Here is a 15523-nt window from a genome sequence, read left to right as displayed (position 1 = left end):
ATCACGGCGCTATTTAAATCATATGTATATTAGCAGAAGGGTGGTAACATATACTAAAATATGGTAATCATCTCAGGTTTCAGTACAATGTCCCTTTCACCTAGTTTCTTTCCCCTTTCGCCTATATTCTTGTCTTGGCTACATGCAGAAATGCTACCCTTTAAGGACCAGTAATTCCCTTACTTCATGTAACAAGATTCAGACCCCATATCTATTGTCTTGTACTTTAAGTACATATGTAGATTGCTGCTTGGTTACTGGATTCTTTCCTTGAGTGGTCGTTAGCTTACAACTGTCTCCCAAACTCTCTTAAAATTCCCTTTCTGTCTTTAATCTCCTACTGGGATTTCTAAGCTAACTATTTAATTATCCTACTCTATCCGTATCAAACTGGGATATGGAAAGTATTCAGACAGCATCATTCACAGCATATGGAGAAGGAAATGGACATCAGATCATCCTTGAACATGTGATCCTAGACTCTGCAAAGAGCTTCAGCCACCTATTGAGGGACTCTCTTCCTAGACTCAATGTGGACCAACCCAATCCTTTAGCAGTGTATCTACCACCTGGTGGAAGTCACTACAAGGTTTGCAGTGGCAGTAGCACTAAGGTACCACATATGGCAATCAGCACACTTGACAATATTGTAAAATCCTGGTGGAGTGCGTGATGAGAGTTGAGGGTCTAGATTCTTAGACTTAGAAATCTGTGCTGCTCTTGCAAAAATCCCTCTCATAAATATAATTTCCCTTCCTGCCTTCAGGAAATGTTTTACATTGGATTTATGGTGAGGACTATCTCATTTGAGATTCTAGGAGGCAACAGTACAGAGCCCAAAGCTTTCTTACTCAGGAGCTGCAATTGAAATGGCCTAAGACTCCTGACACTTACCAGAGCATTCTTTATTATCCTCGTTGAGGGTAGCATTGAATTTCTTCTGATCTAAGGTCTTTCTATCCTGAAATCTCTACTCCAATTTGGTCTTTCAGATGAAGCACAAAGACTTATGTACATTTTGCCTGGTTCAGTACCTCGAGGAAAATAGTAGGGCTATAGAAACGGTAAGTAAATGTTCTTTACAATTCATAGCACTATAGTATGTCTGTTTGTGCAGCTCCAACACCGAGCAGCAATATGAGGAATTATTGGCTCCAAACAATAGGTGTATTTGTGTTGCTTTCCCTTCAGTTGTAAAGAAAAGTGAAAACCAGACCACTTATTATTTACAGATTTAACTCTCTGGGAAATTAGAACTTGCTTACAATGCAATAGTTTCAGTCAAAATGAAAATGAATCTCATTTTAAAAGTTAGGTTTACTTGAATTCAGTGTACCCTCTGAGATTTAAAAAAAAATGGATTAAAACTGGTATCAATGTGTTATAAAGGCTATCATTCTAACTTGTAAGAAAAGCTGTGTTCACTTTAAAAGTCATTATGCTCTAATAAATTCCTCTCAATGAGCTATATTATATATTTATACATCAAATTTTCAAAGAAGGAAGACAAATAACTTATATTATTAGAGATGGCTGATTTGGTTTCCTGACACTAAAGAGAGAAAATCCTTTGATTACTAAAACTGCTTTACTTTTAAGTGGACAAGAGAGGGCACTCATGTATTTCATATATAATTGTACATAACTTTTTCAGTTGTTAAAGGATTGACTTTAATAATCCTTAATGCATTTTTAAAGGGATAGAAAAAATGTAAAAATAATCTATAATATTGCTACCACATATCATTTTTATAAATAAAAGCAAGCAGGAAAAGATAATTTTTGGAAGATTACTATGCACATCACTTTAAAGGGATTTTGACTAGCAAATTCAAATAAGAACATAAAAATCCTTTTCTACTGAACTTGATTTTAATTCAATCTGAAATAAGCAAACATTTAAAAATAATGCTAATTATTCAAAAAGAATGAGAAAGACTTCTTTCAAATCAAAAGTAGGCAGATGCTAGATTTTGACATGAAAAGATGTCCTCTGACTGATAACAGGGAGTCAAAATTGCCAAAATTTATAACTGAAAACAACGGAATGGTCTCAACTCAGTTCCAAGGAGAAGCCTGTTCTCTTTTAAACGGAATGCCAACCTAATGCCTCCCTTGAACCAGCCCATCAAAAGGAGGCTGGAGCCCAGAAGAACAGCAGTGCTTCAGGCCAGGAGAAAGGTGAGAGGCAGAGCCTTCTCTGAGTTCCTGATGTAGCTGTCACTTTTTGCCCCCAGCACCACTCTGTTCCATGTCCAGACCACCTTCCTGAAGAGGGTCATAGAGCTTTGCATCTGAGTGGATGCTTACATTTTTCCTGAAATCTTTTAGCCATCAAGTGTTAAATATAAAATCCTGGTAAAAGTCTTCAGATTTTTCTGGTGGACCTCAGAAGAAAAGGAACCCGGGGACAGCATCTTTATCCAAAGATCAAAATGTGGTGCAAACAGCAAGAAATAATCAGAAACTTCAAAGCAAAGGAAGAAATCAGAATTTTTTTCTTCTAAAGATAAGGGATTAGTCATTATAATCTTTTCCACGAGTATTTGGTTCAGAGTTGGAGAAGTCATAACTTTTGCTGCCTTCAAATATTCTAATGTTTTTATGTTCTTAAAGTTTTGCCTCTTATAATGTAAAACACTCCAAACCACAGGGAAGCAACACTGTCTCCCCAGTCAATTTCAAGTTTTTCATCAAGACAGAGAGCTTTGCCAAGAAGCAGACACATTTGTGAATTTGATCATGTTACTCATCGATCCTTACACGATTCTCTTCAGTTGTCCAATTGTCGTAATAACAGCTATTACTTCTGACACATTATCAATGGGAAATGAGGATTCAGGACAAAAAGAGGCAGTAGTGATGTGAAAGCAAGATCCATTTATTCATTCAGGCTTACAACAATGGGCAGTTGGAAACAGTGACCAAATGAAAGGAAAGAAGTGACTCAACTTTTATTGAGAGAGCTTACTGAATGTTCATCAAACACACAGGATCAAGAAAAGAAGAGATCGCAAAAAGATATGAAAGAGAATCCCCATGATACTCTCTGTGGCCACCATTCTCAAACTTTTGGTCTCAGAACCCCTTTACACTCTTAAAAATTATTAAGAACCCTAAAGAGCTTATGTGGCTTCTATCTGTCTATATATATTATACTAGAAATTAAAACAGAAAAAAATAAAATATTTATTAACTTATTTTTAAAATAACAGTAATAAACATTTTATTATGCAGAATAACTATATTCTCCCCAAAATTACAGTTGCCCCTTGAACAATGATGGTTTGAACTGCACAGGTCCACTTACACACAGATATTTTTCAATAGTAAACACTAAAATAATACACAGTCTGGTTGGTTGAATCCACAGATGCAGAGGAACTATAGATATGGAGGGCCGACTATAAATTATACTGAGGATTAACCTCCACATTTTTCAAAGATCAACTGTAGCTATGAGAGTACAATTGTTTTACATTTTTGAACATCTTTTAAAGGTCTGGGTTAATAGAGTGGGATTATCATATCTGCATCTTTATTAAATCCATTGTGATCTGTGATTTTGATTGCAGTATATGTAGAAAATTTGGTCTCACACAGTTGGAAAAAGGAGAAGCATTTTAATGGCTATTTTAGATCATTGTGAATATCCTTCTTTTACACTACATCAAACTTCAAAAAGTGGTTGTTTCTTAAAGATTAATTGTTATATTGAATCTGAAACCATATTCATGAACTGTTTTGTAGTCTGTTACATTGGCCTGTCTATACCTTGAATGTATTTTTTATGCATAATTTTTGTAACATCATGATTTGTTATTTGGAACATATTGGTTCATTCTTTTATGTAGATTTCCCAAATGTACAGTGGAAAATTTCACTGTACACTTATGAGAAAATGAGCTATTACAGGCAAATAATGTACCAGTATTATTGAAAAACTTATGTAACTTCGTGGACTCTCTGAAAATGTCTCAGGGAACCCCAAAGGCCCACACTCTTGGAGCACAGCTGCTGAATGGCACTTTTTTTCTCCATAGAGTTTAAGTTCATTTGTTGTCCTTTTTACACTTTCAGGTACCTCACTATCACCATTTTTACGTTTTGATTCACCATGTATGCTTTTTCTCATTTCAGAATCTTTGCTAACTTCTACTCAGGCTTTACTAAAGTTTTAGTTTAGATGCTACTTTTTCTAAGAATTTTACTCTAACTTTCCTTAATCTGAGATAGGTGCTCTGTCCTATAGCTATTAATCAAAACAAAGACTGGTTTATTTTCTGAAATTTCTAAATAAATTAAAACCCCTATCAGGCAAGAATCATGACTGTCTGAATTAGTATGTGACTTATGTTTTTAATAAATCTGTTTTTTTCATTTTAAAGAATAATAACCAAGAAACAATACTATGGGAGTAGAGGTAAAGAGATGATTTTCTGCTGCATTAAATTCTACTTCCTTTGGTCTGCTACTGGACTCTTGATATACCCAAGTAGGTTATGTGGGATTTTCTCTTTGTCGGCAAAGGTAATCTCTCTGTTAAATCTTCCCATTCTTCAAGGCACTGGTCAAGTTATACTTCCTTTAAAAAAAAAAAGCAAAAAAGTGTTCCTGACCACTTCCATCCAACAGCTATTGCTTATTCCTTTGAACATATATAGCCCTAAAATATTTTCATACTGCTTATTTGGCAACTTACCATGTATTGATTACCTTATAGCACTGGTTATTTTGGGTCCATATTTTCCCCACAAGCAGTGAGCTTCCTGAGAGTAGTAATGTGTTCTTTTTATCTTTGGACCCTCCCTGTACATCTTTGGAACCTCCTAGTACATTTCACATTTTTTGACACACAGCAGATGATTAGTAACTGATTTTGACTGACTGACTGGTTTGTCATTGGGATCTTAGTCTTTGTCTGTAATGGGCCATTATATCATAGATTTTGAACTTGTAGTACAGTCTTATTTTACACTTTAATCTGGAGAACCTGCATACTGCAAGGCAATAGCTGTCCACATAAGAAGAAAAGCATATCCTAGTTCAAACTCTTCTTGAGTATACATTCATTAAATTGAACAGGACTGTGTCCCAAGCAATGTGTATTTTTTGGAGACATCTGATTGTGTAAGTGACAGTTGCAAGTGACAGAAATCCAATTCAAAACATCTTAAGTAAAAGGGAAATTTATTGGCTCATACAAATACTAAGTCTGTGTGTGGAGATGTTTGCATTTAAGCCTGATTAAATCCAGAAGCTAAAACAATAATAGAAGCTTATGCATCTCTTGGATCTACCTAAACATCTATTTGTTTTTTCTTCTCTCTTACCGTTGGCCTTATTCTCTCATATCTTTACTCAGAATCTCAAGGAAGCTCAGGTCTCTATGCTTATAGCCTACAACCCACAAGGAATAGATGCACTCTCTCTCTAGCATCTACATTTGGAATGTCAGTGGAAGCACACTGATTAGCTCAGCTTAGTTCATGTGACCATCCCTTAGACCAATCATTATAGATAAAATATTGGAGTACCAAGGTTGAATAACCCCCAGTCCTACGACCCTCACTACTGTCATTCCCAGTCTAGCCATAACCAAATGAGATGGGAATAGTACAGAAACCTAACAGAAATTAAGACGCTAGACAGAAAAAGTTTATAAATATCAACTATGTCAGCGTTCACAGATTTCTTTGCAATAAAACCAATTTGTATTTGGTCAAGGCAAGAAGTATTTGAAATTGGATATAAAGAAAACATTTTATGTTTGGGTTATTAGATAGGAAAAGTATTGGTTACTTGAGAAAATATTATTTCCTCTTTAAAAAATAACTATTTTATAATTTGGAAATAACTAGATTATAATTTGGAAGAGAAGATACATGTATTTTATCAACATATTAGCTGTGGATTGTAGGCATATCATTTACTGTTTCGGAATTTCAGTTTCACTAAAATTAAGGAATTTAAAATTATATTTTCTCTTATTCTAGGGAGAAAATTCGATATTGGATTTGAAGTACCTAAAATGGACTTGACACGTAGCAGTTACTTCATACATGTTAGATCCATTATTCTCTACAACATTATTTTCCTATCCTCTTTTCCCTCCTCTCTACTGCAGAACATGAGGCATAAACTGGCCAGCTTTAGGATATTAATGGTCCAAATATGCCTGTCTCCTCCTGTACTGTTTACTCTTGCTCTAAATCAGTGCTTTTTTTTTTTTTTTTTGCGGTACGTGGGCCTCTCACTGTAGTGGCCTCTCCCGTTGCGGAGCACAGGCTCCGGACGCGCAGGCCCAGCGGCCATGGCTCACGGGACCAGCCACTCCGCGGCATGTGAGATCCTCCTGGACCGGGGCACGAACCCGTGTCCCCTGCAACGGCAGGCGGACTTTCAACCACTGCGCCACCAGAGAAGCCCTAAATCAGTGCTTTTTAACCTAGGTTACACATTAAGAATCCTGATGTGCAGCTGCACCCTAGACAAATTAAAGTCACAATCTGGGATGGGGTCTCAAAAGCAGTACTTTGGTAATTCCCCATGAGATTCCAGCATATTGCTAAGTCTGAGAGCCATTTCTCTCAATTCTTCAATTCTTTTAGTGTATTACACACATATTAATGGTAGGCTGTGTTGTTAATACTTACCAAGTTTTGAGTTATTTCTGTATTAAGCATGTCTTTTATTTTCTGTATTCCGATGCTTTGACATCTGGGGCCTTGCTGACCTTGGAGGGACTGTCTCTCCCAGGTTTAGCCAATTCCTACTGATGGTAAAGAGCACACCTGCAAGAGTGCTTTTCAAATGCAAACCAACCAATTCAGGGTCCACACCCCAACCACTTCCTTTATCAGTTTCTCACACTCGGGCCACTATCCACCTGCTCTTATCAACACTGGGTCGGGTACCAGACAACTAGTGACAGCTCCTGTGTCTTAAATACCCTAAAATTATCCAAACTAGGTAATTCTAAGACTCCCTGTTCCTTCCCACAGGAACTACAATAAAGCCTCTCACCCACAGTTTCCCCTCTTCCTGCCAGGTCACTGATTCTTCCCCATGTGGCCCCCATGACCTTGCATGACTCTTCTGTGTGAGAAGTGGGAGTAACAAACTATCTTTTCAGTGGCAATTATCCCCTGATCTGTTGGCCTTACTATGCCTCAAATTTCTATTAATAGACAGTTGACCCCTGGACAACACTGGGATTAGAAACACAGATCCTAAAATCCATGTATAACTTTACAGTCTGCTCTCCCGTATCCGCCATTCCACATTCGCGGATTCACCCAACCTCAGATCCTGTAGTATTGTCGTATTTACTATTGAAAAAAATCTGCGTATAAGTGGATCCTCGCAGTTCAGATCCATGTTGTTCAAGGGTCAACTGTACTATCTTTTATTTATTTATTTTTTTCCGGTACGCGTGCCTCTCACTGTTGTGGGCCTTCCCGTTGCACAGCACAGTCTCCGGACGCGCAGGCTCAGCGGCCATGGCTCACGGGCCCAGCCGCTCCGCAGCATGTGGGATCTTCCCGGACCGGGGCACGAACCCGTGTCCCCTGCATCGGCAGACGGACCCTCAACCACTGCGCCACCAAGGAAGCCCAACTGTACTATCTTTTAAAAAAGTTTCTCTCAAACAGAATGTAAGCACTTTGAGGGAAGAGAATACCTTTTACATTTTCTTAGTATCCTCATAGTATTTAATTTAGTGTGGTCATTGTTAGTTTTTCAATAAATACTTGCTACTTGGCTCAATTTAGGACCTATGGATTTAGGATATTATTGTGTTAAATTGATATAAATCACTGGAAAAGCCCAAATATTTACTTAAACAATGTGAATTGCAATCTACTATAGCTCTTCAGAAAAACTGGTGTAAGACCATGTAAAAGATTAAGATTAGAGGTTTCTAATTAACTCTGTCTGGTTCTTCCCTTTATATCTCTCATTCGTGTTCAAAAAAAAAAAAAAAAAAACCCAAACTAGGCTCATGATTTGATGTTTCGATAGCCTTTTAAAAACGGGTTCTCACCTGCTTTGAAGACCGTATACATGAAGCCAAGAACAGGTTAAAACTTGGTCACCTCATTAATACCTTTAGTGGGGGCTAAAGTCAGGTTAGGATTTAGTCATCTCATAACTACCTTATTTAGGTACCTCCGATTTAGTAGCCAGGCAAGGTATTAATGAGGTGACTGAGTTTTAATCCACTTCTGATGCAAGCAAAGGCACAGTATTTAAGGCAAATTACGACATATTGTGAAAAATCCCCATTAGACATCAGTAATGGAACCCAACCAGAGAAATAGTTTGGTTGCAAGATTGTTAAGAATAATATTAATGCCTTCTTACCACGTTTCATACTTAAAGCAGTGTTTTGCTGTGTTATGTCATTTCATGCACACAACAACTCTGTATGAGAGGTTCTATTATTATCATCATTTGACAGGTGGAAACACTGAAACTCAGAGAGGTTAAGTAACTTATCCAAGGTCACACAGCAAATAATTGGCAGAAATTGTCTGCCTTCCTTTAGTGGCGTCATTCTCCATTCCCCCTTCCCCAGCCCTGGCTTATTGTTTTGAGAAGACTCCCTAGGTGATTTTTATGCACAGCTGGACATGAAATGTACTGAACTTTGGCAGTGTTTTATAAACTGGGGGTCATGACATATTTGTGTGTAATGAAGTCAATTTGGTGGTCTGCAGCAACCATACCAAAATTAAACAGAATAAAATAGAAATTATCAAAGTTCATTATATGCAGTAAGGGTAAATATTTTTACATGAAGCTTTTGCTTTAGTTTTATATATGTATATACAGGATCTGGATGAACATGAATTTCTTGCTTCGATTATGGGTTCAAAACCATTTGAAAAACACTAGTTTGGGGTTATGAATTAGCAGCAGAGGCTGAAGAAGAGCAGAATGCACTGCTTTTGGAGGAGAGGTCTGTATTGTTGGAAGTACCTCCCTAACCAGTGTCTCCTTGGGGAATCTTTGATGAGGGGCAAGGAGGCAATTAAGAGCTGCAGGAATAGGACAGGCTTCTGTAGTAGAAACAGCCTTGTAAGAAAAAAATGCCTCACTCATTTGTCCTTTAAATGTAAAAAGCCTCATGGTTTTTGTGGTTACATTTCTCATCTTGTTACGCTGGAAGTTTTTCAGCTAACATGGCTCATGTAGAGACATGTGACTTTGATTTTTACATGATAAACCTGAGGGAGTCTGCATAGAGCAGGCTTGCTATGAGTTACACTCTAATCCTCTTGTGGCAACAGACAAGATGTTTCCTTATTCTTGCAGCTGCCACTGACTCTGGTTTGGACCAGACCACTATCAGCTGCAGAACTGACACAACTATAATTTTTAATACTAATAAAACTAATATGGTTCAAGAAGTTGGGCAAAGTAAGTTGTACCAAATGTTACAGTTTTGTTTTTTCTGAATAATATTTCTTGGTACTTTGGGAAGTTGGCCTCACTTTGAGCCTTACTTCAAGGAGTTTCTTTGAATTATTCCCATTTATTTTTTAAAATTAATTAATTTATTTATTTTTGGCTGGGTTGGGTCTTCATTGCCGCACACGGGCTTTCTCTAGCTGCAGCAAGCTGGAGCTACTCTTCCTTGCGTCTCATGGGCTTCTCATTGTGGTGGCTTCTCCTGCTGTGGAACACGGGCTCTAGGCATGTGGGCTTCAGTAGTTGTGGCACGTGGGCTCAGTAGTTGCAGACTCTAGAGCACAGGTTCAGTAGTTGTGGCTGTGCATTGGCAGGTGGATTCTTAACCACTGTGCCACCAGGGAAGTCCCTGAATTATTCCCATGTAGAAAGAACAAAGCTGAACTCGTAGAACCTGACATACAAGCCCACACTGTCAAACTTGCAGTCTAACAAGATCGCTGTTACTTTAAAAAAAAACAAAACAATTGCCAAATGCCTTTTATTTACCTCTTCTTAGGAGAAAGGAGAAAATTAAAAGAATTAAAAGTGGTTTGTATAAAATGGATAAGCAACAAGAATTTACTGTATAGCACTATATTCAATATCTTGGAATAACCTATAATGGAAAATCATCTGAAAAAATGTGTATAATTGAATCACTTTGCTGTACACCTGAAACTAACACAATGTTGTAAATTAACTGTACTTCAATTAAAAAAAGAAAAAAAACACCAGCAAGCTTATAAAAAAGAATTAAAAGTGATGTTGGGTAAATATCACTATTGGTGTCTTCCTAGAGGCTCTATTGCAAGTTCTATAGACATGTTGCCCATAGTTTCTCATCTTGCCAAAAAGTGTCTTCTCTTCTAGCTTGGTGCATTCACAGGCCCCCAAGACTGCCTGCACATGTCCATTCTGACTTACTCATTTTATTAATGCTGGTGACTAGAACACTTCTTTTTTCCCCAGCAATGTTTCTCCAATGCTACCCATCAAATTGAGGTTTTCAAGTGGAGCCATGACAGGCAAAATATGACGTCTTATTCTCGTATTTTGAAAATTGTTATTAAACTCTGGACATTTGGTTAAGGATTGCAGCAGTCAGAATTAGCCTGATCTCTTCCCAGAATCCTTCCTACCCCATCCCAGATGACACCATAAAATCACTGAAGATCTTTATATTATTTATTCCATTCAAATTGTGTTCAAGTTCTACTAGATTATCATGTACTCATTTCAGTTTATTTTTTATTGTATTATGGTCTCCGACATACTCATACACAATCACACACAAGTAGAATGGGGCTCAACAGCTACCTGATAGCTAAGGCCAGTAATTTTTAGTTCGAAAAAATATATTAAAATCCTTATAAAGTGCTTTCTCTACCATTTCTCTCTTCCTCCTTTTGACTTAAACATTCTTAATAAAGATTCAAAATATAATACATTTTAAAGCAATAATAATTCCTTTGTTAGCAAAAAATTAATTAAAACATACCAAGTTTTCCAATTTTTATCAAAATTTCAGGTGTCAAAATACCCAATAATAATAGCCAAAATTCTCTGAACAATTTGCCTGTCAGTGTGTGGATGGGATTGACCCCATTTGGAGCATCTACTGTGGTTGCCACTGTAAGTGTGTTATATAGAATTATGAATGCCAACATGAAAGAAAAGAGTAAGATAAGCTTACTTCTCAAGGCTTGTTATTGCAAAGCCATGCAAAACTTCCTATTTTTAAGTGGAGGTCAGCCCATGTATTGATAAATGATCTTGTTGAATGTAACAAATTGTGCTAGAAGTTTCAATTAAATTGAATATATTTAGACCAAAACCCCTCTGCAAACGTGTTACCTACACAATCATTACCAAAAATGTGATCTGTCCATTCATTAAAACTTTATAAAATATATATTTATTGAGATTATACTATATGTTTTTCTCTATACCAGAAACAAAGATATAAGCATGAAACTAAATTGGAATATAATGTGTGCTGTTAGAAATAAAACTTAATAACAAAACAAAAAACTAAAACAAAAACTGCAAAAGAATTCTGTGTGTATCAGGAATCCAAGACAAAAGAAGGAAATCGAGTAGTGTATTTCCACCCTAATTATGGAGTACAATCTGCTGATAGCTACAGAATTTTATTGAATTTGCTCCTCCATTGTAAAATTCATCCTTGAATGTTGCCCAGTATATCTATATTGCATGCATAACTCTGAAACAGTACTTACCATACAATATGATAATTGCTTTTTTATTTGTTTAATTTTCTAGTTTCTTGAAGAGAGAGATTATATTGCTCCTTATTAATCTTTGTATCCACTGTCTGGTACATAATAGGTACTCAATTAATGGGTATTTTCTAGTCAAATAATGAGCTCAAACCAACACACATACACATATATACAAATACATTATATTATACATATGTATGTAAATATACAAATACATACTTATATAATACCATATAAGTTTCTAAGAATGAGATAGCCCGTCAAAGGCATTGCCCCACCAGAAATTAAATGTGCGTGTGTGTGTGTGTGTGCGCGCGCGTGCGCTTCCTTCTCAAAGAGAAAAGCTGCCAGTGATACCAAGGTGCAAGGAAGGACAGGAAATAACTTGGGGGTTGCTGAGGGCAGTGTCCCTTTGAAGGGGAGTTCTAATAGTTCTGGGAATGAGGGATGGCCCCAGTGGAATGCATGTGGTTGCCAGAAAGAAAAGGAGTATGAGGATTCTATTTCCCATGAGTGGTAGGTGCTGCAAATTTAAACTGAAAGAGGTGAGTGCTAAAATCTGCCACTTGGGAGCTCATGTGTGGGGCACCCTTTACGGATTTACAAGGAAATGGAATCATCCCTCACAGCAGTGGACAAGTACTGTCTGTCAGGATGTCTAGGAGAATAAAACAGCACATGGTAGTGAGAAATAATGAAATGATGGCTTGCTCAGATTGCTGTGGTCTTGTCAGTAAAATGAAGGGAGCCTTTTACAATAGCCTCTAGAGTTTTTAGACAACAAGTGGGTACAATACTGGACTTCCTGCTAATGGGGCATTTAAGGACCAAAGAAATTTAAAGATTAAAGGACTGTGATTGTACTTATAACTAAAAGTATGAAGCTATTCATATTGGATATAAGTGTGTGTGTGTGTGTGTGTGTGTGTGTGTGTGTGTGTGTGTGTATTTAACTTTAGTTACCAGTCAGAAATATACAAATAAATTTTGTGATTCATAATTTCACTTGAAGCAAGAAAGAATGATAGTTTCAAAAATGTCTTTCTGTATCATATTCGTGAGGAAGGTGAAAAAAATTTGATGGCTAAATGTGGATTTTTAAAAAGATTGGAGTCTTACTTTCTGTAAGAATTGCTGAATCATCACTCATCTACTTGAGAAAAGTTAATTGTTTTGTCAGAGCAGAGAGCAGGTAGAGGAAGCCTGCAGTTTGCTGGGAATCTTATTTCCCTGAGACAGAAGGAAGTTAAAGAGCTTATGGTCTTCAATACATTTGACATTTCAAGAAACTTCATAATACAAGAGGAAGCAATTAATCTGTGAAAATCATTTCATAGAAAGAAAAGCACTTAGATTTTTCTCAGGGAAAAAATAGTTGTCAGACTCAACAATAAATGGTCTGTGGATGAAATACACCTGAGCAGGGAGGGAAAAGAAGGGGAGAACTGGGAACAAGTGGTCAAAGGAGAGTGCTAAGGCCACAGCAGTTGGAGACCGGGAGCCTGGATGGAAGAGTCTGAGGCAGCAGAGCTGATGCCCACGACACTCTCTCCAAGGAAGGGAACTGGGAGATAATGTCAACTGAACAAAACATTATCATTATAGCCAACTGCTGCCTACGAAAAGCCAAGGCAAACAGATGTCTACATCCCAGAGTAAAACAACCATCTTGAGTCTTATTCCCATTTTCACTCTCCTGTTAATTCTGTCCTGTGAAGTGAGAGGTAATAAGGGTGACATGTCCAATAACTATTTCAGAGAAAGTGAAATATTTACAAAAAATGAGTGCTGGGCTTCCCTGGTGGCGCAGTGGTTGAGAGTCCGCCCGCCGAAGCAGGGGACACGGGTTCGTGCCCCGGTCCGCGAAGATCCCACATGCCGCGGAGTGGCTGGGCCCGTGAGCCATGGCCGCTGAGCCTGCGTGTCCGGAGTCTGTGCTCCGCAACGGGAGAGACCGCAGCAGTGAGAGGCCCGCGTACCACAAAAACAAACAAAAAAAAGAGTGCTGATGGGGCATATTCCTCTAAGTAACACACGGGCAGTACTCAGCAATAGGGCATAGACAGTCAAGGGCATTTGAACTGAATCAACAGATCACTAAATGTTTATTGAGCTACCTAGTGAAATGGGGAATGGGCTAAGGTAAAATCCCATCTCTGTTCATTATACTCACACTGTACTTCCTAAATATTTTCAACATTCACTCTCTAACTTTGTTTTTCTTTTTCAAAATTGTTTGAAAAAGAGCTATCCTATGTTCTTCACACTTCCGTCTGTATGCATGTATGTATGCATGCATTTATATTGAAGTACAGTTGATTTACAATATTATATTAGTTTCAGGTGTATAACATAATAATTCAATATTTTTATAATTATACTCTATTTAAAGTTAGTGTAAAATAAATGGCTATATTTCTCTATGTTGTATAATATATCCTGTTGATTATTTGCTTTATGCATAGGACTTTGTATCTCCTAATCTCATATCCCTATCTTGCACTTCCCCACTTTCCCTTCCCTAGTGGTAACCACTACTTTGTTTTCTTTATCTGTGAGTCTATTTCTGCTTTGTTACATACATATTTTGTTTTATTTTTAAGATTCCACATACAAATAATAATGTAGCATATTTGTCTTTCTCTGACTTATTTCATTAAGCATAATACTCTCTAGAACCATCCATGTTGTTGCAAATGGCAGAATTCCATTCTTTTTCATGGCTGAGTAGTATTCCATTTTATATACATTTATACACGTGTATGTATGTATATATATATATATATATGTCACGTTTTCTTTATCCATTCACCTGCTGATATATATTTATGTTGCTTACCTATCCCGGCTTCCATGTAGATAATGCTGCTATGACATTGGGGTCCATGTGTCTTTTCAAATTAGTGTTTTGTTCTCTTCAGTTATATACACAGAAGTGGAATTGCTAGATCATATGGCAGTTCTATTTTTAGTTTTTTGAGCAACCTTCCTACTGTTTTCCATATTGGCTGCACTAACTTACATTTCCACCAAAAGTGAACAAAGATTCCCTTTTCTCCACATCCTCGTCAACATTTGTTATTTGTGGTTTTTTTTTTTTTTTTTTTTTTTCGGTATGTGGGCCTCTCACAGTTGTGTCCTCTCCTGTTGTGAAGCACAGGCTCTGGACACGCAGGCTCAGCGGCCATGGCTCACGGGCCCAGCTGCTTGGCAGCATGTGGGATCTTCCCGGACCGGGGCACGAACCCGTGTCCCCTGCATTGGCAGGCGGACTATCAACCACTGCGCCACCAGGGAAGCTCTTGTGGTTTTTTGATGGTAACCATTTTGACAGGTGTGAGATGATATCTCTTTGTGGTTTTAATTTGCATTTCCCTGATAATTAGCAATATTGAACACCTTCTCATGTGCCTGTTGGCCATCTGTATGTCTCCTTTGGAAAAATGTCTATTCAGGTCTTCTGCCCATTTTTAAATTGTTTTTTTTTTTTTTATTTTGAGCTGTATAAGCTGTTTATATATTTTAGATATTAATCCCTTATTGATCATATTAGTTGCAAACATTTTCTCCCATTCAATAGGCTGTTTTTTCATTTTATTGATGGTCTCCTTTGCTGTGAAAAAGCTTTTAAGTTTAATTAGGTCCTATTTGTTTATTTTTGCTTTTTTTCCTTTTTCCTTAGGAGACAGATCCAAAAAATTATTGTCACAATTTATGTCAAAGTGTTCTGCCTATGTTCTCTTCTAGAAGTTTTATGGTTTCATGTCTCACTTTAAGTCTTTAACCCATTTTGAGTTTATTTTTGTATATGATGTGAGGAA

The 15523-nt window shown here is 37.3% G+C and overlaps 1 pseudogene; it reads left to right on the top strand.

The window, feature by feature from the left end:
- Positions 1-397: 397 nt before the first annotated feature.
- Positions 398-15523, top strand: part of LOC103068696 (serine/threonine-protein phosphatase 4 catalytic subunit pseudogene) — a 120530-nt pseudogene continuing 105404 nt past the window's right edge.

This window comes from Lipotes vexillifer, unplaced genomic scaffold (assembly GCF_000442215.2).
Source record: "Lipotes vexillifer unplaced genomic scaffold, Lipotes_vexillifer_v1.1 scaffold964, whole genome shotgun sequence".
NCBI lineage: Eukaryota > Metazoa > Chordata > Mammalia > Artiodactyla > Lipotidae > Lipotes > Lipotes vexillifer.
This window is presented reverse-complemented; position numbering and strand designations above follow the sequence as displayed.